Below are 23,790 nucleotides of genomic sequence, written 5' to 3' on the forward strand. Positions count from 1 at the left end.
GTCTCAGAATAGCAGTAACAGCCCTACCTCTGACTACTGAAAGCAGGTTAAGATTATTTTCCCATTTCTTTTGTTAGGGTTGATTGCACTAGGAAAGTGCAGTTAAATTATGTTTTAAAGTCACTTGGAGTAGTTCTCTGTGTGATCATTCCTCCAACATTAAACACGTTTAGGCTTGTTTATTTCATTTAACTTTCAATTTTAGGGAGTACTTTTTGAAATTTAATTTTGTTTTATAGTTACATAAAATATTTAAATGTATCAAAAGTCAAGTCTAAAATGTAAAATACAGTCATGCAATATAGTTTCTATTTCTATTCCCTCCATTCCTATAAGTAATCATTAACTTTTTAAAAATGGTTTATTCTTTGCCTTAGTTTGGGTTTTTCCCCCAAGCAGACTATGAGACAATGAGTGTGTGCAGGTAATTAGGTTTTGGAGTGACCCCAGGGGACAGTAATGAGAGATGGAGGAAGAGGAAAACAGGAGAAAGGAAGATCAATCTAAGAATGTGTTATTGAGCTGATAACTACAGAGGACCACTGAGGAACCATGTGCCTCAGAATTATCTGCTTAAGACGTGGCAGATGGGAGTATTGATCCACGGCTCCTGTGCTCTTGTCCCCTGTTGGTCAAGGATTGTCTCAGGACTGTTAACTTCCTGGAACCTTCAGGTGTGCTTATGAACCAAAGTGATTGCCAGCAGTGGCCGGCACATCTCAGAGGAAAATGTAAGAGATCTGCAGCGCAGCTTGGTTAAGGACTGTGACAGGTTATAGCTGTGCACAGCTGCTTGCTGCAGCAATGGCTGAATGGAGCTAATACATGAACTATGAAACAGTAAATGGGGCATAAAGAGTCCAACACATCCTTACAATGTATATTTTAGAAAAAGGATATATATATGTATATATATACACATATATATATATATACATATATACATATATACACACACATATATATATTTGGACTCATATACACATACATAATCAAATACATATGCATAGTTGACCCTTGAACAACATGGGGGGTGCCCACCTCTGTGTAGTTGAAAATCTGTGTATAACTTTTGACTCACAAAAAACTTAACTACAGTCATCCACAGGAATTGATTTCAGGACCCCCTGTGGATATCAGAATTTGTGAATGCTCAAATCCCTTATATAAAAAACAGTGTAAAACAATGCACCCAATTGTCCCTCCGTATCCACGGATTCCCAACCTTGGATGTGAAACCTGGAAATACAGAGGGCCTACTGTGTATTTATTGGGAAAAATCTGCATATTAATGGAACCACACAGTTCAAACCTGTGTTGCTCAAGGGTCAAATATATATATATATATATATATATATATATATATATATATACACACTCTCTTTCTTAGACAAATGATAAAGTATATTATAAACACTTTATTCCAACTTGTTTTTTTCACTTAACCTGGTGTCTTAGAGGTTACCCCACAGCAGTAGATCTTACTCATCCTTTCCATAGGAGTCCAGTACTCTTTCAGGCAGATGTACAGAGTCATACAACCATTCCCCTCTTGTGTTTGAGTGGTTTCTAATCTTTTGCTTTTATAGATACTTCTACAATGAGTAGTTTCATTCATTCATTTTTCTCCCTTCATATTTCACCGGCATTCCTTTAGAATAGACTCCTAGATGCGGGCTTCTGGCTTAAATGGTGGATAGGTATGTAACTTTGCTAGATATTGCCAAATGTTATCTTTTGCATTCCTACCCGTGCTGCACATGAATGCCTGTTTCCACACAGACTCACCAACAGAACTTGTTGTCAACCTTTTGGATTTTTGCTAACTGGATGATGAGAAATGATACCTCCATAAGCAGAACGATCTGAGCCTAACATATAATTGTAATGTTTATTTCTCTTATATTTAGTGACGTTGCACATTTAAATAAATCTAGGTGAGAGTACCCACATTTCTTTTTCTGGGAACTGTTGTCCACCCCTCTAGCCCATGGCTTGAAGCATTCGTGTGCATCAGAATCACCTGGAGGGCTTATTGCAACCCATATGCTTGGGGGTGCCGGGCACTTTAAATTCAGTCTGTGTTTCAGGCTACCCCCTTAACAGCAGTAGCACAGCAACCATGAAACAACAACAGCAACAATAACAATAGCTGCTGAAAACACATATGGTGCTTACTTCATACCAGGCACTATTCTAAGGACTTAGATTACATTAACTAATTTAAACTTGAAGAATATATTATTCCATGTTCATTTTTGAGATGAGATAACTGGGGCACACTAGCTCAAGCTAATCAGTTGAGCCAAGGATTTGAATCCTGGTAATAAGGGTTTTAAACTGCGACTGCTTCTTGCCCAAATGACAAATTCACAACAAAGAGTCATTCAGATGGACATGAAAACAAATCTTGACTCTCTGCGATTGGGCTGTTTCCAGCCTCCACATCAGTGGTGGAGATCACTTAGACAGCGAGGGTAGAACTGCAAACAGGGAGCTTCACAGGGAGAATAAGTCCTGGCCTCCCAGCTCTAAATAAAGGAGGGCAGTCAAAGGGGAATGTCAGAGTCTGCCCAGATCCTGCTATATTTTCTGGTTCAACTTCCAGGCACCCTGCAACAATTTTCCCCAAGGACCAGCCTTGGTTTTAGGACTCAAAGACAAGGAACCCAGTAACTTCCAAATTATCCGTTCACCTGCTTATTTTGCCTGAAATATGGAACTGAAAGCTTTGTCTCTTCTCTCCTCATAGAGGGAACTTCAGTTCATAGCCCTCTGGTAGGGAAACACTGCTGTGGTTGATTTCGATTCCAGTGCATCTGATCTGATCCACTCCGGCCTTGAAGGTGGGGGTGGGGGAGTGAGCAGAAGGACCTGGGCCTCACTGGGGGATGAAGAGTTAGGAATGCAGTAAGGAGCTTTTACGTAGCACTTTAAGGTTAACAAAGCACTTTTGTATCCATTCAAACTTCACAGAAACCTAACAAATGGGTATCATCATCTCCATTTTATAAGAATTTGAAGCCCAGAGCGATGAGCAGGGGGTGGAGCTGGGACTTGACACTGTGTCCCTGACCTCAGAGCCTGTGTCCATGCTGATCATCATGACATGAGAGGGAGAAGGAGGAGAAAAGAGGGGGTGCACCCACAGTGACATGCGCTATGGAGTTTCAGCCCCTTTTCCTTGGTGCTTGGGAGAAGGAAGCCAGTGTCCAGTGTCTTCTGCACACTCCCCTTGGGGAAAGCCACAGCCTGAATCTTGGGGATGGCACCAAGCAACCATTCCAGGATTCGGGCCAGTTTGAGTGGGGTAATAAATGAGGTTTTGGTCACACCACCCTCTGTCTTTGTTTCTGCACCTGAAATAAGACCCTGTGTCTTGGCTTTCACTTTGAGCTCCATTCCACCTGGGTGCAGGTGACTTTGCCAGTGGAGAGATGGGGAGCATTCAGGGCCACCCCTCAAGCCTGTGCCCTCAACGTTGCTTCTCTGAGGCCTAGAAACTGAAGGTCAGCCTCAGTCTGCCTGGGAACCAGTAAAAAACAGTACTAGTAAAAATAGGCTTTATGCTTGTATAGTGTTTGCAGGATCTCAGATGAATTGTGTGATTTGATCTCAATAACACCACAGAAAGAGGCAGACCACTTCACATTGGTAGGTGGCAGGTTTAATAAACAAGGGAACTTACGAGACTTGCCTTGGGTGGCCTCAAGATAAGTAGTTTTCTGCACCAGCCTACAAATCTTAAAAGTTTATATAGAGGCCTAACTGGGGGAAGTCATGTTCCCAGGGGGCCTGAGCTGGGTTTAGTCATGAACTCAGTCTAGATGGTCTCATCACCACATTACTATGGCAAGGCTGTGTCCTGGGCAGCTTCTAGCATGGGGAAGGCGAGCAGAGAGTACGTTCCAAGCACCGGGGAGGGAGTGGAGAGCCTCCAATTGCCTGGGTCCAGCTCATGGTTAAGCCGGGGGTCATGTCTTCACCATGACCTTCCTCAACAGGGATTCTTTTAACCTTTGAGGTTGAGAGACCAAGTGATTCATCCAAGGTCACGTAGCTAGAGTGTGGCAGAGCTGGGCCTCTCACTCAGGTTTGTTTGATTCGAAAGCCCTGGCTCTCTCACTGCAACAGAGAGAGCACTGGAGTTTGACAGGTGCTTTGCCATTCAGACCGCCAAGTGGCAGCACTGTAAGATGGATAACGAGGAAGTCATTTTTCAGAGGATCAATGTAGATGAAAGATTAATTGACAAAACGCTGCCAAAATTGATGCTGCAGAGTCTGGATTATGTTCCAGGAAACTCAGAGCACCAAGAGGATGGAGAACATTTCTTCTAGAGGAGAAGGCTCCTGGGAGAGGAATAGAAGCTGTTCCATGGGCACTGGCCTCAGGCTCTGCTCATGGACGAGGTGAGGTTCAGAGAGGACCAGAGTGGACATGTGATGAGCCCCTCCTTGTGTTGGTATAGCCATTGCCAGGTGGGAGGTAACAGCAGGGAGTGCAGGAGGAGGATTCTATACTCCAGAGAAAATGATGGCATGGCTAGGTCAGCAGCCATACTATAGCCTTGAAGGCTGGGCTCAGGGCACAGGCAGCCCCAGCAGAGAATTGACATGCTGGGAGGGAAATGGAGAGAGGAACCCAGTCGATAGCCTAGTCTATGGGTCACCATGATAGGATTTGGGGGGAATTGACAAATCTGAGAACATGAAGGCCCAGAGCTCCCTTGGGCCATGCCTACTCACAGAGCTGAGACTCCCAGCCTTCTCTCCATCCTGGTTCAGGAAAACCTCAAGGCTTGGTCAGGGCTGAATGTACAAATGTTTGGCTTGAGTGTCAACAGCTGGGAGGAGCTGGCGAAGGCAGAGTCTTCCGCTTTCCTGCTGGCTAAAACTCACCTGTTTTTTTATGTCTCTCCACTACACCCTAAGCACTGTGCTTCGCTGGCTGGGATCTGAGCTTGTGTTTTCTTTCCTTACATTGCCAACTTCTTTGCACCCACAGTCTCCTTTGGTTAACAGCCAACAGAGCATCTTCTAATCGTGACGATGCTCTCAGGTTTGAAAAGTTCCTATTTATTCCAAGGTATGAAACACCTCAAGCTACTGATCATGTCTGCTGTTGAAATGCTCACCTCTGGGAAGTGGCTAAGGTGGCAGAGCTCTGAGGTTCTCCAGAAGTCCAGAGAAGAAGGGGGAAGAAGAATGCAGGCTTCATCCTCCAAGGAGAGAACTGATTGTGAAAGCATTAGACACGCAGACAGGGCGGGGATGGAAATGAGAGTCAGACATGGGGGATTGATTGCAGGATGCTCCATGGCAATATGCAAGGAGATGAGGGAATGTGTATGCAGAGCACGGAGACTCCCTGCAAAAGGCTATGCATAGTGATTCATTTGTCCAGCTGATTGTTCTCTCAGCCATTACTCTGAGCCACAGTTGGGTACTAGGGACACATAAATGAGTAAGAAACTGTTCTTGCCCTCCAGAAACCTGCAACCTAATTAGAGCGTTAGACCAATAAATGAACACTTTTCAAATAATGGGAAAATCATGGAGTATTATGGGAGTGGAAAGGAGGGGTGCAGAGAGATGGAGGGTAGTGCAAAGAAGGCCTTCTAGAAAATAACATGGCTGAGTTGCTTCTTAAAGGTTGAAGAAACAGCTGGTGAGGAGGAGGGGGAAGGGCATCCAGGCAGAGGAGACAGCATGAGTAAAGGCATGGAGGGGAACATCCGACAACCGCAAGGCATTTGGTGTCTTGGACAACATAGTAAGAGGTAGGGAATGGAAAGGCAGGGATGAGGAGTTTGGAGATATCCAAGGATGGGGTTTCTGGCCCTGGATAGCCACAAGAGAGCCAAAGTCCTGGAAGAATTGGCCAGGCACAGACGAGAATAGCTCTTTGATGAATGTAACCCAGAATCAGGGAGAATCCAGCCAGTAAGCTAAGATTGTCATGAGTTTATATCAGGGGTTGGCGGACAAACCTGGCCCACCACCTGTTTTTGTATATAAAGTTCTATTGGAACACAGTCATGTTCATTTGCATGTTGTTTGACTATTTTTATGCTACAAACTCTGAATTGAGTATTTGCAACAATTGATACTGTTTGGCTTACAAACTGTTAAGGATTTGCTATCAGGTCATTTACGGAAAAAGTTTGCTGACTTCAGGTTTCAAACAAAGACCAGCTGGATGACAAGGGCAGGCAGGACAGCAATGTGTCTTGCAGGTGAGTTTATAAGGTCATCTCAGCTCAGGCCAGTGTGATTCAGGCCAGGCTGTCACTGAACTGGCTCTAGCTGGTCTGTTGATGCTGATGCTGAGTGGAGTCGCTCCAGAGAGCTTTGCCCTAATGGCACTTGGATGACAGAGCCTTTTACTTGGGACGCTTTATTGCTACCCAGGTAGCTGTGTCCTTGTGGGAGAGCTCCTTGGGCTCGCCTCACGCGAGGTTTCCTCCCCCTTTAAGAGTTTTCAACATGGTATCTGGGTCTGAAAAAAGCAAGTATTTGACCCCGGGAAGTTCTCTGGGGTTGGACACTATAGGCTGTCATGATCCCTGGGTGAAGACCCCACCTTCAGCATAAATCCTGCCTTTCAAACAGGCCTGATCTCTAGCCTGGCTTCTTACAATCAGAATAGATAACTATAGTTATCTATTCTGGTTCAATAATTCCTCTGAAAGTCTTTAAATTAGCTAAGATTCCAGCCCCCAACTTTCCTTTCAAAGGACTATTGTTTGTGTCACTAACAGAGTGATGATCAAGAGGCTAAATGACTGAGTACTACAGGGCCTAGCTGGCATCCATTCAAACTAGCCAGACTCACACACATCATGGGTGGGTGAGCAGAGTTGGCCAATACCCACATTATGTGTGGACTTGGGAAATCTTGATGTCAACCTCCCCTCCCCTCCCACCAGCCCTGTATATTACATAATGGTCTGGCTCAGTCAGTGCCAGCTAAGATGGATTGGCTTCAGACTGACAGCATAGCAAATGTCATTAGATATCCTTGACTTTCCCCTTCATCCTTGGCTCAGGACAGCTAGTCTCTCCTGGATCTGATTATAGCAAGAGGGCCAAATATCCAGGGCTCTGATTTAAAGATTTAGAAACCCATTAAGTAGGGAAGAGAACCAGGTGGTGGAAGGAGCTGGCTCAACACTTCTTTTTCTGAGCTCTGTGCGGACATACATTAGCTAATACAATAAACCCATTAGACAAAGAACGTTGGAGAATTCCTTTCAAGAGCATGGAGGTCCTCTGAAGGAAAGAATACTCTATGACCAGGAGAGGGATTCAGGGATCTTTGGGGGAAGCCTGTCTTTTCTAAATGGTTTCTTCAAAAGTGAGAAGGTACTGTGTTCTAGTAGGCAGTTTCAAATAGGTTATCTAAGTTAAGTCTCATGGCAAATGGATGGTTTAGTCTCTGTTATCAGATGAGGAAACAGGCTTAAAGAGGTTAAGTAATTTCTTGGAGGTCACATAGCTGGCAAGTGGCAGGGCTGTGATTTATACCCTGGTTGTCTGACTCCAGAGCTCATGCTTTCATCACACCATCATTTGGCTGGCCTAGGAGGGGAGGACCAAAGGGATAATTTCTTGGAGATTTGTTTTAGAGGCACCAGACTTAGGAAGATGAAAGAAGGAAATGAATGTATATTTTTAAAATTTACCCATATTTACCAATTTCAGTGGCAGAGAAGTTGCTGTAGTGGAATTTGTGGAAATCTGTCCTCCAGGTCACCAGGGAAGGCTGTTGATCAGGAGTTGTCTTGTTAGAGGCACTCCACTAAGACACCACCTGAGGGAGCTACTGGGGAAGCTGCTGGCTGATTGTCCTGACAGGGTGGAGAAGCCAGGTTCTGGAGAAGCTGGGCTGAGAGGTCAAGGACTGGAACCCGGAAGGAAAATTCTACAATGTCTTTCCAGTGCCCTTATTGACGAAGCTTTCTGTGATGCCAGCTGGGAAAGGAAAAGTGTTTAAAGAGTTCATCTCTACATTGCAGAGCAGAAGAACAAATTTGGAGCCGAGAGATAATACATTGGTAACTGGCACAGTGAGGGCCTTCTGGTGACACCCATCTGAATTTTTGTCTGAAAACTTCACCCTCATTCTTGGTGGACATTTTTGCCGAGTCTACAACTTACTTTTTTTCTCAGCACCTGAAGATATCATCCCATTGTTCTGTGGTTTTCATTGAAAAGTCACCTGTCAGCTTGATTGTTTTCTGTTTGTCTTCTCATCCCCCCTAGTTATTTTAAAGGTCCTCTCTTTGTCTTCGTGTTTTTCAGATTCACTATATTTAGAAGTGAATTTTGTTTTAATTATTCTGCTTGGAATTTGCTGAATCTGAAGATTAATGTCTTTTTTAGTCTTGAAAAAGTCTCAGCCATCAGTTCTTCACATGTTTTCTCCTCTTCTTTTGAAACTGGTTAGATGTAAATTAGACCTTTTCACTTTAGCTTCCATGTCTCTTAACCTCTCTTTCACATATTAAAAAAACACTATTATTATTTTTTTACTTCAATGCTACATTTTGGATAAATTTTTTCAGATTTGCTTTAGAATTGATGAAATTTCTTTTTAGGTGTGTCTAAGAATGTTACACCCATTCACTGGCTTTTGATTTCAATTATTATACTCTTTTGTTTTTCTAATCTGTTTGCTCATGTTTATGGTTCTCCCTACTCTTATTTTTATTTCTAAGCATATTAAACCTACTTTGCATTTTGTGTCTGTTAATTCTAATATCTGACATCTTTATGGGTTGTGATGAGCCGATGCTGTTTCTGCTGGCTTTTACTTATGGTGTCATGTTTCCTTGTGTGTTATGCTTTTTTGAGCAGATTACATATTTTTTTCAATGTTACTTGTAGAAATTATTGAAGCCTGGGTTGCAGATGAGTTTCTCCAAAAAGGATTTGTTTGTTTCTGACAGGCTCCTGGGGGCGCTATTAAACAGGGTATCTTTAAGTGACAGTCTCAGCTTGGGGTTTTGTGGATAATTTAGTTAACAATTTGAGCTTCATATCTTGATTGTGACTTGGGCTTGTAGTTGTAATTCTCAGAAATCTTTTTCATCTAAAAGCCAAGATTTGAGGTGGTCAATTTTTTTTTTTTTTTTTTTACCAACCCCTCTGGGGAAGGGGTGGGCTATTATTTCTACTTTACTCGTGAGGACACCGTGCTTTGAGTTCCTAGGTTTATATGGGGTGGGGTGGGGTGGGGGTTGGGGTGGTTCTCCTGTTTAGATTCCTCACTTTGGATGGGCCATAGAGCTTGTCTCTTGTTTCCTATAAACTGCTGGGCCATACATACTGAAGCTCAAGGCCACCTGGGTTTTCCAAATGCCCTCAAGGGAAGTTTGGTTACAGTGTTCTTTTAGGCTTCCAACACCTATACTTAATTTTGGGCTTCTGAGAATTTTTTACTGTCTTCCTAACTCATTTGTTCTCATACTTCATTTAGCATAAGCGGAGTGTTTGTTAGAACATCTAGTCTGCTATAGTAAGAAACAGTAGTTTGAACAAGGCTAGATATAATGCCACGTCTAGTCCTCACTAGCTGGGATTATTAACTCAATTTCTTTTTGGCCCAGGAAGTCAAGGCTCAAGGACTTTACATCGATAGCATACAGCAAACTTCAATCTACATCTTCTGGTCCTACTTCATTCTTTGTTCTCCCCATCACCATACTTTGGTTCCCTGGTTTTTCTCTCTTCATTTCATACAAATACTAGAACTCTTTGGGATTTGGGATGTTTCTTAAGCCCAGAGAATTGAGAATTCTAGAGGAGTCTTACTTGACCAGACACAATCCAGCTTCTCTTGAGGGTGCCCACCTTAATTACAGTGGAAGACTCAGTCAAGGCTGTTCAGACTGGGAGAGTGGGGGCGTCATCGTTACAGCCCAAGTGTCCCCGGAGATGTGTGGGGTGAAGGAGTGCTCCCTCTGCAGGGTGTTTTCCTACCCCATATGGTTTATAGAATGTACTCTGGAATCTTGAGTCCCCCTGTGCTCTGTAGGGAGAAATCCCTTTGTTTGAGGAGCCCCCACCCTTTTCCTCTTTGTCTGCCTTCTCCCACCCAGTCCTCCCTGCCTCTTACTGGGAAATTCAGAATAAAATCCAGGGATTGAGTACTTGTGTCAAACAGGCCTCTACATCGGAAACGTCAGAAGTACACATTGTGCACTTCTTCCAGACTTGGAAAGAACTGGGACCAATTAAAAGTGAACTTTTAAGAGAAAGGAACATCTTGCATGCCAGGTTTCAGCTGAATGTCACTGCAATTGCCTGAATTATAACTATCAGAAAAAATGCATTCTAATTATGGAAATGCCATTAGGAGGAGTTCCTTCTGCCTGGAACCAGCTTAAAAAATGACTACCACCCACCCCCTACCTCTACTTTATCTCTTGACAAAAGCTCTATATTTCAGAGGGCAAAAAGACTATGTACTGTAGCGAAAAGAAAATTTGTACCATACAGAATCTGAGTTTGGATCCTAACTCCATCATCTATTGCTATGCGACTTTGGGCAAAACAAATGACCTGTTTGATCCTCAGTTTCCACATCTATAAAATGAGGATGAGCATACTCCATGAGGGTGTCAAGATTAAATGAGATCACATATATGATGTGTGTAGGCCTAGGCTGGCACATAATAGATTGCAAAATTGAGTGGGTGGAGAAGGAGGGGCGAGGACAATTATCTTAAGACTGAAGAGAGAGCTTTGATACAAATAATAACTGACACAGTTACTAATTTAAGCATTTATTCACTCTAGTGATCTCGACATATTCATTTAGATGTGGGGAGTCACACACTCAATTAGGTATTATTCTTCGGTGCCTGCAGGCATGGGTGGCAAACTCCATGTAGGAGGAAATAAAGACACATAGAACTCTCTGGGAGGATTTCCATTCCCTGATCTTGCTGATCATCTGATTTGATCTCATGAAGATACTTCCCAGCCATGGCAGAGTATCTTCCCATTTCACCCCCCAACTCTGGCAAAATCTGGACCCATCTTTTCCAACCAGAGGAACTTGGACCCTGATGGCTAAGAAAAATAGATTTATTGCAGAGTTTCACAGAGCCATACACTCACCAAGCATTGCTTATAGGCAGGTATATCTTGGAATTACGTATTCATGTATGTTGCAAATATGTAGATGCACTTGTGAAAAAGAAAATACTTCAAGGCAGTAGTAGATTCAGAGGATCCTCTTGGAATTACATTTTCTCAGTCAGAAAATACTAAGAGTACAGCCACTGTGTAAGGTTGTGGGTCTGAGAATTTTTTGTATTTCATTTGAAAGGGTTGGAAATGACCAGGGACCTAATGAAGGACTCACATGTTGGTGGACTGACCTCCTCTGTACTCTTCTATTCCCTCAATCTGTCAGGCAGGTGTGGAGGAAGGTGACAGTCTCCCTGCCAGAGAGGCATCTCTCTGAAGGACAGCTATGACCCAGCTATGCCTCCAGCTGTTTTCCCCTGCGTCCCCTGGGGAGCTCATTAGCTGTGTATTGGGTACTTGGACCGAAACCTCTTAGTCCCAGCCCCCTCTGTTGCCTTTGTGCTATGAGGCAGTGGAGGCTCAGCAAAGACCATATCAATGACAGGCAAGTAGCACAGGGAAAGGAAAAAGACAAGAGGCTGGAGCCCAGAGGAACAAGGTGAGGAAAGAATGAATGGGGCAGGAGCAAAAACAAAACAAAACAAAACAAAACAAAAACCACAAACCATAGAGAGTGGTGACCAAGTGTTCTCACTCAGTAACTCCTGAGAGAATAACACAAAAGAGATGAAATTATGGGGGTGATCAGCCTCCATATTTTATCCTTTTCTCCTACTTTCTTCCCCTTTCCCTTTTTATCCTACTCTCTTCCATTCCTATGAAGGCGTGCTTTTCCTAAGACGTATCCCATCACCATGGCTTTGTATCCCACCCCCTTTCATATTTACCATAGCCTCACTCTTTCAATGATCACTTGTCTCTTCCATATCTTCTCTCCCTCATGGGTTTTCCCTCTAAACACATAATCATTGTGCTTGAAGCTATGCCTTTATCTCTTTCTTTTCCTTCACAGCCAGATATCTGGAAAGGGCGCTCTACTATCTACTCATGCCCCATCTACTTGTTTCCCATTTGCTCCTCAACGTAGGATGGCATCTTCCCCATCACTCCACTCAACCTGCTCTGGGTAAGGCTGCCATGTCCTCCTCGCCATCAGGCCACGAGGACAGTTTTCAATCCTTACATCATTAGGTCTCTCTGGAGCATTTAACCATTGATCACTTCCTCAGCTTCCTTGGGGTCTCCTCTTTATGAAACCATTGACCGTTAAGCCTTGGTGATCTTTACGGGTTTGAGTTTGCCCTTCCTTTCCTTTTACCCCACCCCATTCCCAGAAAGTCTGTGGCTTTAATTGGAACGATTGTTTCCAGCTCAGATCTGGGCTATGAGCTCAGAACTCTATGTACAATCATCAACTGAATACTCCTCTCAGCTGTCCCACTGGTACTGCGGACTTAGCCTAACCGGGACCTTGTCATTGCCAGTTGATTGGCTCCCTGCCCTCCTGCTTAGATTTTTTTGGTGGTTGTTGTTAATCCTCATCGGAGGATATTTTTTCCATTGGTCTTTAAAAAGAGAGTGGAAGTGAGGGAGGAGGGGGAAAGAGAGAGAGAGAAAGAAACATTGATGTGAGAGAGACACATTGACTGGTTGCCTCCTGCACGCACCTGGACCAGGACCAGGACCAGGACCAGGACCAGGACCAGGACCAGGGATTAAGCCTGCAACCAAGGCACGTGCCCTTGACTGGGAATTGAACCTTCGACTTTTCGGTGCTCAGGCCAACACTCTAACCCAGCTGTGGGCAAACTATGGCCCGCGGGCCGGATCCGGCCCGTTTGAAATGAATAAAACTAAAAAAAAAAAAAAAAAAGACCGTACCCTTTTATGTAATGATGTTTACTTTGAATTTATATTAGTTCACACAAACACTCCATCCATGCTTTTGTTCCGGCCCTCCGGTCCAGTTTAAGAACCCATTGTGGCCCTCGAGTTAAAAAGTTTGCCCACCCGTGATCTAACCACTGAGCAAAACTGACCAGGGCCTGCTTGGGCTTCATACCTATGTTGTGACATTCCCATCCACTTAATAACTCAAACTAGAAATGACCCATCAACCCTGACTCCTTGCTATGAACTAAATTGAATGTTGAAGCCCTAGACCCTAATACCACTATTTCTGGAGGTAGGGTCTTTAGAAGAAACTTAAGGTTAAATTAGGTTATAAGGTGGCAATCTGTTAGGACTGGCTTTATAAGATGAGGACATGTGAGGAAACAGCAAAAAGTTGACTATCTGCAAGCCAGAAAGAGACCTCTCACCAGGAGCTGACCCTACTGGACCTTGATTTTGGACTTCCAGCCTCCAGAGCTAGGAAAATAGATTCCTGCTGGTTATGCCACCTAGTCTATGGTATTTTGTTATGGCAGCCTGAGCTGACTAATACTCTTACTTTTTTCTCCACACAACTAGAATATTCTGTCAATCCTAAATAGTTCCTTTGTTTAAAGTTTTAGTTTTTTATTTATTTATTTATTTTTTTGGTGCAGCACGTTTATTATATACAGCCTGATACCAGGATGTTTTACTAAAGTATTAGACAAAGGAAATTATGTGAAATCATGGTTAAAGATCAAGCTGCAATTCTTCATTCTTGTGGCTTCTTTGTAAATGTCACTCCTGGCTGAGCCCTGATAATTGTGTCCGTTCCTGCCACCTGGCTGAACTTAGAGAATGAATCCCACCCCCTGGTGCCTGAGCTAAAGGTCAGGCTGACAACATACCTGCCCCTGGCGAGGTATGTTTCCAGAACGTGGCTCTGCTGACGCCAATGAACTCAGCCGGCTATCAGCTCATGCGCCTTCCCAGGCGCTCTCTACAGAGAAGATTGGCGGGTAGCAGGAGAAAGGGGTTGGAGTGTTTGCTCTCAACTCCCTCCTTGACTTGGTGATGCAGTTACAGGCCGTCCCCCTGCCACTCCTCCAGGCCTCACTGGATTCCAGAACATCAATGCCTCCCCTTGTTCCTTTGCACCTGTGGATAGTAGCGACTTCTGACTGTGGTTGGGCCCTGGATTCCTCAATATTCCTCATTAGTTTTTTTTAACTCTGCCCACACCTTCTTGACATTCTGCATTGCACCACAGTGTGCCTTCTATTACTTCTGAGCTCCTCACTGGCATTCTTTTCTGGGATATTTACACTTTGAGAAATGACACATTTGGACACAGAAGTACATTTAAAAAGAAAGTCTTTACAGTTCAGATCAATAGAGTTCAGGTCCATAGAACTCAGATCAATTTCTTTTTTTTTTTATTAAATCTTTATTGTTCAGATTATTACATTTGTTCCTCTTTTTCCCCCCCATAACTCCCCTCCTCCCAGTTCCCGCCCCACCCTCCGCCCTCACTCCCCACCCACTGTCCTCATCCATAGGTGCACGATTTTTGTCCAGTCTCTTCCCGCATCTCCCACACCCCTTTCCCCCCTAGAATAGTCAGTCCATTCCCTCTCTATGTCCCTGATTCTATTATAATCACCAGTTCATTCTGTTCATCAGATTATTTATTCACTTGATTCTTAGATTCACTTGTTGATAGATGCATATTTGTTGTTCATAATTTGTATCTTTACCTTTTTCTTCCTCTTCCTCTTCTTAAAGGATACCTTTCAGCATTTCATATAATCCTGGTTTGGTGGTGATGAACTCCTTTAGCTTTTCCTTATCTGTGAAGCTCTTTATCTGACCTTCAGTTCTGAATGATAGCTTTGCTGGATAAAGTAATCTTGGTTGTAGGTTCTTGGTATTCATCACTTTGAATATTTCTTGCCACTCCCTTCTGGCCTGCAAAGTTTCTGTTGAGAAATCAGCTGACAGTCGTATGGGTACTCCCTTGTAGGTAACTGAGTTTCTTTCTCTTGCTGTTTTTAAGATTCTCTCTTTATCTTTTGCTCTTGGCATTTTAATTATGATGTGTCTTGGTGTGGTCCTCTTTGGATTCCTTTTGTTTGGGGTTCTCCGCGCTTCTTGGACCTGTAAGTCCATTTCTTTCACCAGGTGGGGGAAGTTTTCTGTCATTATTTCTTCAAATAGGTTTTCAATATCTTGCTCTCTCTCATCTTCTGGCACCCCTATAATTCTGATGTTGGTACGCTTGAAGCTGTCCCAGAGGCTCCTTACACTATCCTCGCATTTTTGGATTCTTTTTTCATTTTGCTTTTCCGGTTGGGTGTTTTTTGCTTCCTCGCATTTCAAATCATTGACTTGATTCTTGCGCTCCTCTGGTCTGCTGTCGGGAGTCTGTATAATATTCGTTATTTCAGTCCGTGTATGCTTAATTTCTAGTTGGTTCCCCAATATAAGATCGAGGGTCTCATTAGTTTTCTTGTAGATCTCATTAAGTTTATCGGCGGCTTCTAAACAGTTCTTGAGAGACCTTAAAAGTGTGGTTCTGAACTCTATATCTTCCATTGACAATTTTGTCCTGTTTCTTTGTCTCCGCATTTTGTTATGCTTCCTTGGTGCACCCCCTAGTGGTCTTTGTGCGCAGTCTTATAGTTAAACCTTGATTGTTGTAGCTAATACCAGGGAGGGTTTGACCTCCAGGCCAAGTGGCTATGAGAATCAGCTGTGTCTGCAGTGAGAGAACTTCTGTCCTCTAGGGAGGTGCTAATCTGGCGTTTGCCTGAGGCTATCTGGCAAATGCCTCTGTGCAGGGCTTGGGTGGGGCGGGTCGCACAGGATCAACAGGGTGGGCCAGAGAGAGCAGTTATGGCGGCTCTCAGTCCTGTCCCCAGGGGCTCTGCCTCTCTGAGTCCCAGCACCCACTGCAAACCTCGGAGAGAAAGCTGCACTCGCTCTGACCGAAGCCAGACAGTCCCGCTTCTCCCGTTTGAGTCTGGGTCCCTAAAGACTCGCCTGTATCTGGAGCTCAGAGTCTGCGACTCCCTCTCGATTGAAAACGCCAACCGCGCCCTCCGCCGCCAGCCCGCTCCGCGCACTCCGCACCTCAGAATTTGACTTCAGCACTGCGCCTCCTCTGAGTGTCCGTATGCGTTTCTCTTTCCTCCTAGTTGTAGGACTTCCACTCAGCCAGCGTTCCTGTGGTTCTGGGTGATGTCCGTTCTGTTTTTTAGTTTCACTTTTGAAGTAGTTGTTCAAGGCAGCAAACTCCGGCGTTAACCTATGCCGCCATCTTGGTTCTCTCCTAAAGTTTTAGTTTTTTAACAAGGTTAAATGGGACCATAGTTTGAACAAGTCCTTTACAAAATTACTGCAGTCCCTGCCCCAGGTCACTCCACCCCATCGAGTCTCCTCTTCTTTTGTGTTTTTTTTTAGTATTTACCTCCAGTTCTGAATATATGATTATACTACTACTTCTTGGTAGCTCACTGTCAGCCTCATCTATTGACTTCTTCTATGGTGGCTGAGCCTTTAGCTGTTCACTCTTGTCTCCTCATGTACACACACCACACACTTCTGCAACTCCCTCACTCTCCCTTCATATTCATATGATAATTTCAGTTTGCTCAAGATTCATATTTATATGATTGTGACTGTAAAATTTATTTTCAGCTTAGTTATTACTTGTCCTTTTTTGCATAACTCTTTATTCTCTGTGGCATTTATAATTATCTTCTATTAATATTTTTCCATTGTGTTCTTTGTATTCATCACTAATTCAACCCCTAAGTACTCTCCCAGATGTCTCAATTTCCTCTCCATATATTTCAACATATTAGTAGTTTATAAACATTTTCTTGAAGAAATTGCTTATGAAGCTTCTGACCAACTTCGAGCTGCCTGCTGATCTCTATGCTGCACAGAGACCATACTCATTCATTCCTCACCAGTACCCTAGGGGCCCTTTGCATCTCACTTGTGCCAGACCCCCTGTTTCTTGCATCTCATGTCATCTTCTTCACTTACTTCCTCATTTTGGTGTGTCATATCCTCCAGCAACTCTCAGAGAAAGTTGGCGGTGATATATATATATATTTTTTAACTTGACAAGCCTCTAACTGTTTCTATTCAACTATTGTATTTGAGTAAATATACAATTCTGAGTTAAAACTTATTTTCCCTCAGTATTTTATGGCATTGCTTTGTTTTTTTTAGATGTCAGAGTTGCCGTTGGGAAGTTTCATGTCAATCATATTTTGATTCATTTTCTTGGTAATCTTTTCCCCTCTTTTTCTCTTCAAGTTTTCAGGGTATTTTATTTGGCCCCGGGGTTCTGAATTTTTCTTCTGTGCTTTAGAGTGACTATTTTTACCCATTGTGCTGGGTGCTCAATAGGCCCTTTCATTATGGAAACTCTAGGTTATTTCCTTCCTTCCTTCCTTCCTTCCTTCCTTCCTTCCTTCCTTCCTTCCTTCCTTCCTTCCTTCCTTCCTTCTTTCCTTCCCTCCTTCCTTTTTTCCTTTCTTTATTGTTTCATTTGGTCCAATGCATGGGAGAGGACTTCAGGGTGGTTAAAAGAATGACTAGTGGTTTCAGGGAGAGGCTCAGGTAAAAGCCAGACACCAGGGGAATGCAGAGGGGCCTCTCAAAGGCCTCTGGGCTCCAAAGGCTCTAAGTAGTGCTTGAGGGTGAGCCTTTCAAAGAGATACTTGCCCAGCCCAGTCTGGGGGCCGGCCAGCCTGCAGAGGTCAGTCAGATGTCGCCCATCTTCTTCATGAGTTTCACTTGTTCATCCAGGGAATGTTTCTCCAGGAAGTCACAGAGATGAGGGTCTGCATGGGCAGAACCCAGGGCATGCAGCTCCAAAAGGGCTGGTTCAGGCTCCTCTCCAAGGCCAGGGCGGCTTCCATGGCATCCTGAGTTTTGCCCCACCCACTCATCTTGGGAAGGCTTCAGCACATCCTGGAAGAGAATGTGGCCACTGAGCTTGTTTTGCAACTTTAAGAGATGCTCAGAGCCCTCAAGCTTCTTCTCTGCCAACTCAGGGAAGAAGTGGCCCTTGCCCTGCAGAGCCACATCATCACAGTTGAAATAGAAGCCCAGAGAGAGGTAGGTGTAGGAGGCCCGCAGTTGCAGGTTGGCCAGGCAGTTGACCACAGCCTCCACCTCAGTGGAATAATTCTGTCAAATTTGGGAGCTCATGGTTGTTCAGCAATAAAGAGTTAAGGTAGAAAAAAAACCTGGTGTGTTGGCTGGTCTCAGAGGTGGTTCTAAAGGTGGTGACTGGATAAAAGGCAGGAGAGTGGCCGGAGGCTGGAAGAAGGGGTGTCCCTGGGTCTGCTCTGTCCAAACACTGTTGAAGCAAGAGACAGATCTGGGACTGCTGAGGCCACTCCAGGATATTTTCTTGAAAAAAAACATTTTCTTAAATGTTTCCCTCCCCACCATTTTCTCCCCTTTACACTAGAATTCTTATTTTTCAGCTACTGCATCTTCTGATCTGACCCTCCATTTAATAAATCTCTTCTCTCTCATTTTCCATCTCCTTATCTTTTGGCAGTACTTTCTGGGAGATTTACTTGATTTTATCTTCTAGCCCTTGTATTGGATCTTTCATTTCTGCTCACAGGTTTTTGTAAATTTCCAAGAGCACTTTTATTGTTGTTTGTTTTCTGAATATTACCTTTTAATAGCTTCCTGCTCTAATTCAGTAAATTCAAAATCTTCACCTGCCTCTCTAAGGTAATTATCAATAGACTAGAGGCCCAGTGCACGAAATTCGTGCACAGGTAGGGTCCCTAGGCCTGGCCAGGGATCAGGACCAATCAGGTTCCCTGCCTCCTCGCCTCCCCACCTCCTCCTTCCCTCGTTCCCTCAGCACCCCGCCACTGTTGTGGGTCGCCCACCATATTCCACACCTCCCCCTGGTGGTCAGCACACGTCATAGTGAATGATCGAACTCCTGGTCTCCCTGTCGAACTCCCAAGGGGACACTTTGCATATTAGCCTTTTATATATATAGATATCTGAATGCTTTCTTTTTCTTGCATAGTCTCTTCCCCTCACATTGCTTTTCCCCACGTATTTTAGTCTGTCTCTGGGATAGAGGCATTCCTTACATGTTTGGTGATCCTTGTCTGTTTGCTTTTGTCTCACCAATTCTGGGCCTTAATATAGGTCATTTTGCTAGATTGCTTAGGTCCGTGGTCGGCAAACTGCAGCTCATGAGCCACATGCAGCTCTTTGGCCCCTTGAGTGTAGCTCTTCCTAAGCCTTAGGAGTACCCTAATTAAGTTAATAACAATGTACTACCTATATAGTTTAAGTTTAAAAAATTTGGCTCTCAAAAGAAATTTCAATTGTTGTACTGTTGATATTTGGCTCTGTTGACTAATGAGTTTGCCGACCACTGGCTTAGGTGGATCCCTTGTTATCAGAGGTTTGTGCCTTCCTCTTGGACTGGTCCAATTTCCTGGACAAGAATCTGCAGTCTCCTGACTTAACAGCAATCACCTGAGTCCATGTGGAGAGGAAGGCTGTAAGTCTCCACATACTCTAAGTAGACAAACACTGTTTTATGTATAGTGCCCTTGGTTTCCACTGGACTTGGTGTCTCTTAGTCCAGAGATCCTATCTTGTGCTGTTCAATACAGTAGCCTCCAGCCACATGGGACTCTTAGTGCTTAACATGTGCCTACTATAACTGGGGGACTACATTTTTAATTTTAATAAATGTACTTTAAAAATGCATACTTTGATATTGGGAAACATTAACATATTTTAGAACAATTTGAACTTTTTAAACTGTAGATTTAAAAAAAAAATAAACTGTAGAGTTTATGAAATCTAAACACAGATCAAGTGTTTCTGATGAAAACTTAGTGTCCAAATTGATGTGAGTATAAAATACACAGTTTTTTGAAAAATAAAAATGTAAAAGAGTTCACTAATAATTTTTTATAATGATATTTTGGATATATGGAGTTAAATTAGCTATATTTCTTTTTACCTTTTAAAGGTGAGAATACTAGAAAATTTTAAATTATGTATGTGGCTCACACTATTTCTATGGGCAATGCTATCCTAGAGGTTAGAGATGATGCTCCACTGGGGAGGGGCAGTCATACAGTGTAGAACTGGGTCTCTAACTGCTCTGAAGATAGACATTCACTCAGTGTGCCCACCTGAGCTCCTGTCCCTCTCACTTGGAGAAGTCCCAGTGCTGCCTGGGCCTGTACCTATGGGCTTATATGGTACAGTTCAAGTGGTACTTGGTTTTGCTCATTGCCTGGCTAGAATTGAGTTCCCTTGTCCATTATCAACTAGTTGTCTGCTTTCAGTTTCCAAAAATTTATTGCTATTGATTCTTTATTCTCTTTTGTCTTTGGGGTTTATACTGTAAAAAAAAAAAATCACTACTGTTGTTTTAGTGGGGTTTTAAGAGAGAGCATAGATAAAAATGCATGCACATATTCAATTCACCATCTTAGACTGAAAATCCTAAATATCTTTTGATTTTTTTCTCTTGACCCATTCCACTTTTTGTCCCCCTCATTTCTTAGGAGGAAGATTGGTTAGTCTTCTATCAGCTGACCCTTCTTCCAGCCTCTCCCCAGGCAAAGTTCTTTTCTAGGTTGCAAATCTGATTATGCTGCTGCTGTGTTTAAAACCCTCCAACAGCTTCCAACACACAAACAAAACCACTGAAGCTCTTTAGGCCGACAAAGAAATATTCCCCAAGAACTGACCTCTGTGTACCTCTCTGCCTTATCTGCTACCACTCTGCTCTCCAGATCTCATTATTCACCATCCTTGTGATAGAGTTCCTCACATACAACATCCACTTTAATACGCCTCTTCTTCCCCCCTGCCATTTCCTCTTCCTCCCACCTGCTCCACTTGGCCAACTCCCCCATCCTTCGTAGCACAGCTCAGCAAGCCTTCTGCAAACCTTGCCTTTAGTAGTGGTGGGCGAGGGGATGGGGCCTAGTCTGGGTGCCCCATCTACTATAACAACAACAGGAAGGGCGAGCACATACAGCAGGTAGCAGGCACTTTTTCCGGGGATTTACACACTTCACTCATTTTCATTATCCTCACTTTCTAAATGAGAAAAGGGAGGCACAGATGGTTCAGTGACTTTTCCAATTGAGTCCAAGAGCTGGAAACGGAACTCTAGAGTTTCCTGTGTATGTCAAAGGCCCTTGTGCTTTCATCATGCCGCAGACGCTGGAGTACCAGTCCGGCACCCCCATTAGACCTGGAGTTGCCTGAGACTGGCCTTTTCTTTTCTTCTTCTTTTTAAAATCTCTGTGTTATAAATGCCCAACACAGGGCCTGGCATACAGCAGGTGTTTAAAATGTATGTGTTGAACAGACCTGCTCTCTTCTACTCATCTTATTGTGGTCCCTCCCATTTCCCTTCTGTGCACACTGTAGTCCCTGGCCAAGGGTTTCGGCCTGTTTCCTTTTCGTGCTCGTTATTCAGAAAACCATGCTTATTTGTTCTACTTGACAGTGGGGGAGAAGAAGGACCTATGAGCAACTTTCCAGGCATTTACTTAAACATATTTTGCATACTTTTAAAATGGCATTATTATTATTTATTTATTTTTTAAAAAACTCACTGGTTTAAATGATCACAGAGGTTTAAATGGTGTGGAAAACTCAAATGATGCTCCTTTTGATGAAAAGATTTTTCTCTCCAGACTTAGCAAAATCTCCCTTTGAATTATGCCAGAAAAATCTTAAAACCTTTATTTTTAATAAAGATTCTTAACATCTTTATTTTTTTTCTCACTGCAGTTCTCCTCCTTTGGATGCCATGCCAGTGAACTGAGGGAAAGAAAGAGCCCTTTGCCTGCGCGATGGGGAGGCTCTGCAAAGGGCAGCCTGGTGCAGAAGCTCCCAGTGCCTGTGGGCTGGGGAGCTGGGGACCTGGAATTGAGCTGCCAGTCATGCAGGAGGTACAGTCTGGTGAAAGCTGTCTTGGCCACAGAAGGTAGTCCTGGGGAGGCCAACAGGGTGGGCAGGGTCACTTGGAAGTCGTCCTAGCCCTGGATATTGATGGGGGAATCAATATCTTTTAGGGGGCGATGCTTGGACCGGGACAGGATTGAAAGCTGCTTTTGCATAGCAAAATAGATAGAATTAAGAATTTAATAGTCCATATAAAAATATGGGGGCACTGACTCAAACTTTGATCACCCCATCTAAATAGTACCCTCCATTATTCCTATCCCATGAACTATGTTTTCTTCCTAGCCCTTCTGAATAAATGATGGAGGAGACAAAGCCTCTCAGTATTCCTGCCACTGTGGCACACTTGGCAGTGCCACTAGACAGCTGGCACTACTGGAGGGGGAGCAGGATAGAGCAGTGCTTATACCCATGGGCTCTGAAGTCAGACAGGTCTGGGTTCAAGGCCTGGCCCTGCCACATATTAGCTGGGCGACACTGAGGGCTCTACTCTTGGCTTTTTGGTTTCCTCACCCAGGAAATGTGAACAACACTCGTCTCTCAGGTTGTTTGCAGGATTAAATGAGATTCTAATGCATGTAAAACGTTCAGCAGAGGACCTGGCATATAGTACGTATTTGATATGTGTATGATAGATGCTGTTATGATGATAAATGTTCGTTATTATTATCCAGATGTTCTCAGGGACCTCAGGCAGTACCAGGAGGCCATGGGGAGCCCCAAGGAACATGATCACCCTGGGGAGGGCGGGGAGTGGCTGCAGGAACGTGGTGGGTGTCCCTCAGGGTTGGGCTCAGTGCTGGAGAGAGGCTGGGATACTTCTCAGAGAATACGGCAGACTGTGGGGTGAGGATTGAGAGAGGAGCCTCTGGATAAGGGATTCAGAGGTCCGTGAACTGGGCTTAGAGGCGTCCTTCCTCAAGGCTCATCTGCTACATGTGTCTCGTCAGGTCTGGAGCAAGAGAACTTACTTCCAGCCTCGGGATGGTGGAGCTAAAATTACAGGGACCCACCCTGGTGGGAAGGAGTGGGACCCCTTGCATTTGGGCTCACTCAGCAGTGTAGCAGCAGCGGGAAAGAGGCCAGCACCTCTTCCTCTGCTCTGCAGACTCTGGTAGTTGAGGGCCCCTCACCTACTCTTCCAGATGAGGTGGCCACCAAGCACCATGGGGGGAGGGGCAGTGCACACTGGGTGTGGGGAGAGACAGTGATCAGGCAGAGGTAGGCAACTTCACCTCAGAGAGGCAGCCAGACATGGAGGCTGTCACGTCCAGGAAGAGGAGGGGACTACCAGGAGGAGAGGGCTGGTCAGTCTCAGGAAGCCCCTTTGGGAGCCACAGGGGCCCAGGTGCCACAGGGCTTTGCTCAGGGGGAGGGAGCAGGGCCAGGCCTGCACCTGAGACTGGTGCCCTGGCAGGCCATGCCTCTCGGGGACAAGACCTCAGCCCTTCCTGCCACCCTGCCCTGATGCTGGCAGTTTGGCTTTGTAAGAGGCTGTCACCAGGGACACAGAGCCCAGTCAGGCCCACAAATGGCGCAGGCCGCTGGGCACCCAGAGCGCTCACTGCCAATCAGTACACTGGCAGGTGGCTGAGGCGTCAGTCCTCTGTGCGTGTCTGAATCAGGTTTCCTGAGTCCTCTTCCTCTGTGGACAAAATCCTGTTTCTAGGCCTGTGAGGTTGGGGGCCAATCTGTGGTCTGGGAGCTTTGCTAAAGTAGTGACGGTCCCAGGAGGCTGTCGGGGAACAACCAGCATCCGTGCTGCAGTGAAGCCCACCCTCACCCCGTCCCTCAGATGGCTGCCATA

The 23,790-nt window shown here is 44.4% G+C and overlaps 1 pseudogene; it reads right to left on the reverse strand.

Moving 5' to 3' along the window:
- Positions 1 to 670: 670 nt before the first annotated feature.
- On the reverse strand, positions 671 to 18,206 carry LOC118665412 (annotated as a pseudogene).
- Positions 18,207 to 23,790: the final 5,584 nt, after the last annotated feature.

The sequence above is a fragment of the Myotis myotis genome, unplaced genomic scaffold, assembly GCF_014108235.1.
Source record: "Myotis myotis isolate mMyoMyo1 unplaced genomic scaffold, mMyoMyo1.p scaffold_m19_p_10, whole genome shotgun sequence".
NCBI classification, from domain to species: domain Eukaryota; kingdom Metazoa; phylum Chordata; class Mammalia; order Chiroptera; family Vespertilionidae; genus Myotis; species Myotis myotis.